The 4084-nt window shown below is 54.0% G+C and overlaps 1 pseudogene; it reads right to left on the bottom strand.

The window, feature by feature from the left end:
- Positions 1-1700: 1700 nt before the first annotated feature.
- On the bottom strand, positions 1701-2013 carry LOC145418952 (histone H4-like; annotated as a pseudogene).
- Between the last annotated feature and the right edge of the window lie 2071 nt (positions 2014-4084).

The raw sequence follows: 4084 nt of genomic DNA on the forward strand, positions 1-4084 counted from the left end.
GCAGGTGGCTGTGGTACGGTTTTCTTCTTGGCTCCGTTGCTGGGGACTTGTTTCTTCATTGTGGTTGGCTGAGTAGGTGGTGGTGGTTTCTTGGCTGAGTTATTAGCTCGCTTCTGTGTCGTAGGTTTTGCAGAGGAGCTTTGCGAGTTGTTTCTGGGGTTGGTCTTTGATCCTGTTCTCGAATGCATGATGTAAAAAGGAAAGTTTGGTGCCCAGGCCTACCTATGCCGGAGATCCTGGGCGCCGGGTTTTTACCTCCTCCGCACTCTAAAGGGCGTCGTGGGGAGGGACCCTGGCACCTACTCCGGACTGCCCCTTGACGGGGAACCTAACCCCAGCAGCGGTGTGCCTTCCTGTAATCCCCTGGCTCCCCAGTCACTCTAGTGACCCCCCTCGTGGCGGCCCTAAGCGGCCTTCCCTCGGGGTTCGGTTCGCCAGTAGCGGGATAACAGGAAATCCTACGGCAAAGTGGGCAAAGAGAGCAAGGGGAACGGGGATAGGGTGTGCTGAGTGGGTGTGTGTGTGTGTATGTCTGATGTTGGGGGAGGATTGGGAGGAGGAGTGAAGGAGGAAATTGTACGAGGATCAAAGATCTACCTGACTGCAGTATACAGCCGCCGGGAGGCAGTGTATATTTGCAGTCGAGGTAAAGGAGTCTGGTAGGAACGATGAAGAATTCACGGGTTGGGAGGTGATGGTCAGCCTAAGTGAAATCGTGGTTGTAATGTCCGTAGAGTTGGCTGTAAGACGGTGCTGCTGCGAGCCACCTTGTCAACCACCTCTTCTATATAATGCACTAGCGGTCGTGCAAGTACCAACCGGATCCATTTAAATTTGATTTCAGGCCTCAGCGGTTGGATGGCGGTTGATGCAATGCTTGTACGATGGGTGATTGGTGGGTTTGGACACTTAGAGAAAACGGCCGTGACAGCGACAAATTCAAGGGATAACTTGTTCATATGCAGACATTCTGTCTGTCTAACACTTAGGCATTCATATCATGCACTGTGTGTGTGGTGCCTCACCGACGTGACTGGCTATGTCTTCTATTCTCTAGGTGCATCCTTCAAGTTTGCTGCTCGTGCATATGAAGGCAGAAATACCTTGGATAAGTGGGATTTGCCTTCACGATTTATGGAGGCGACTCCCGGAGCACAGCAGAGGAGATGCTCTCGCAACAGGATGGAAATTGCCCTGATAGGTATGGAGAAAGCTCTCCTGAAATTGGGGGGAAATCAGAGAGACAGAGAAAGCAATGGCCCAGCACAATAAGTGATAATGTATATGTATGCAGACGTCCATTAAAATTAGAAGATGTAGAAGCAAAATTGACAGTTGCCTAATCCCCCCCTTTTTTTTTTTTTTTTTTTTTTTTACAACTGCCAGAGAGAGAGAGAGAGAGGTTTGGTATGGTTCAGTTAGGTTAGGGTTGGTTTGGTTTGGTTTGGTGTGGTAAGAGTTGGTTGGGTTGCATTACATGTCTTCATATCCGTTACATAAAAAGAAAAGAAAAAAAAAAACTTAATTTCGGTGCTAGCTAACCTGCTCAACGTCTGCATTTATTTATACTACTATGCCTTCATTCATTCTCTTTCACAGAAATTGTGTGTGGACCTCTAAAAGAGGTCCGGGGGTTGTTGTTGTTGTGTGCTTTGCCGTGGCCAGGTGGAATAGTGCCATGCAGTTATGCACGCACCCTCTTAACCGCCGAAACCGTAAAGAGTGCGCCCTTGTCTCTTCAGGGCGTACACCACGTCCATGGCGGTCACGGTCTTGCGCTTGGCGTGCTCAGTGTAGGTGACAGCATCGCGAATCACGTTCTCGAGGAACACCTTGAGAACACCGCGGGGTCTCCTCGTAGATCAGGCCCGAGATATGCTTCACGCCGCCACGACGAGCCAGACAACGGATGGCAGGCTTGGTGATGCCCTGGATGTTGTCACGAAGCACCTTGCAGTGTCGCTTGGCGCCTCCCTTGCCCAGACCCTTGCCGCCTTTGCCTCGACCAGTCATAGTGTCTACAGCTGCTGCTCAGACCCAGTAGTAGCGAGTGTCCAATCTGCTCCCGGCACCAACAATGATGACGACCCCGCTGTGTGTGTGTGTGTGTGTGTGGATATTCGCCCCGCATATGTAGGGGCACGGGCAAACAGAGAGCCCGTCAGGGAAAAGGCAGAATCAAGCTCTCGATTCAGAGCAAAGCGGGAACAGCAGGCTGAAGGACGAGGGGAAGCGGGAACAGCAGGCTGAAGGGTGAGCATGACGGGGTAGCAGGCAGAAGGAAGCAGAAGAGCTGCTGGGCAATAAAAAGTACCTCAAGTCTGCCCATCAGAGTCCGAGATGTCGGTGTACTCGGAGTCGCGATCTATGTCCTCATACAACTCTAGCTCCCCCGAGTCCCTAAGGCGAGATGGAACGCCTAATGGGGAGTTTTGAAGGACCCGGCTAAGAGCTAGAGTTATCCTGTGTTCGAGCCTGGCAGCGAGGAGCTCACGAGTACACGCAGCATCGTCGGACTCAGCAGAGATAGGCAGGACAAGGGCAGGTGAGGGGCTTGCAGGCGGTGGATCGGTGGCGGAAGTTGTGAGATCCACTCCCTCAGCAGCAGGTGGAGAAACGGGGGGGGAAGGGCCCTCGACGTCGTGGTGGTCGGGCGAAACGGGGACGGCAGCCCTTTCCCCCTCGGCTGCAGACGGCAAGGAGTGGATCTCAGCAACGGTGGTGATGGTGTCAAGCTCCATGGCCGTGATCGGTGCTGGGTCGGTAGGGGGAGAGGCAGACGAGCCAGTCGCCCTGTTGAGGGGTCTGTCAAGGCACAGCCGTTTGCGCGGTGTACAGCGGGGCCGAGGTGGAGGTGGCCGGGACTTGGGCTGCGCAGGAGGCCGCCGGGGACGACGATCTGGACGAGGGGCTGAATATGCATCTCCGACAAAGCTCTGGGGGATGACAAGTCTTGGTAGCCTGTTCTCCTCAAAGATCTGAGGGAGGAGAACGTGCAACAGAGCCTTGTCACCCCCACAAAAAGCCTGTGCCTTAGCGACGCACATCGAGACCAGGAGATTAGTCTCCCCAGAACACCCAGGATCACGAGACTGGCGTCTCTGGGCCGTGGGGCGCCGCCGTGCATGGGCAGAGCCCTGCACAGCAGTACCTCCCGGCCCAGTGACATCCGTAGCCTCGGGACCCTTGGGTGACTGACGGAGCCGAAACTCCACAGCCTCACCCTCGCCAAGAGAGCGCCGAAAGTGTCGGGGGTTAGGTGCAACGATCCCGAGTCTGTGCACGAAAACATCAGCACCGGTGTCCCGGCACTTGATGAAGCCGTACCCAGACTTCACGTTGAACCACACCACCGCACCTGTGATCTTCGTGACTCCTGGCGGCTTAGAACTACTGCTGGATGCCCCCCTCAACGGGTCGTAGGCGGTAGCAATAAAACGCTGGTCGGGCATAGCTGGGAAAGTCTAGGGGTTCCGCTAGCCAAGTTTCACTAAGACGGCAGTGACCCTCCTACGGCTGCTAGACCGGAACTGACGACCCCACTTGTTGTTGTTGTTGTTGTTTGATATTTACCCACACTTGGTGGGGCACGGGCAAACTAAGAGCCCGTCAGAGAAAAGCCTTAAAAAAAAAAAAAAAAAAAAAGCAGGATCAATGCCTCAGAGAATTACCGAGGAGGAGGGTAGTCCCGCACAGTGCGCAAAATTCTCTGAAAAGATGCATTGCCAACCACCCTAGCTGCATCAAATACGTCATCTCCAGTACGAGGGAAGCCTCCGCCAGGACATGCAAGAAGCAGTGCTGTGGCCAGACAGTCTAGTAAGTAATGGGATAAAGGGTCGGCGGACCGTGCATAGCAATGGGGGCACGGGTCAGGCTCCAAGCCGGCAACCTGGTGGTAGCACAGGAAACCTAAGCGGAGACGCCTAATCCTAACTAGAATAAAGTTGGGTAATCCAGTTGGTATCGGAAGAGGTAAATAAGATGTGGCCACCGCATACCAGGCAGCCGAGCGTGATCCCTCGGCAATACAGAGTTCATGCTCATCCCTGGTACGCCTGTAGATAGTGGCATACACCTCTGA

Source organism: Coenobita brevimanus, chromosome 117 (genome assembly GCF_032717465.1).
Source record: "Coenobita brevimanus isolate Jiangsu-jjx chromosome 117, ASM3271746v2, whole genome shotgun sequence".
Lineage (NCBI taxonomy): Eukaryota > Metazoa > Arthropoda > Malacostraca > Decapoda > Coenobitidae > Coenobita > Coenobita brevimanus.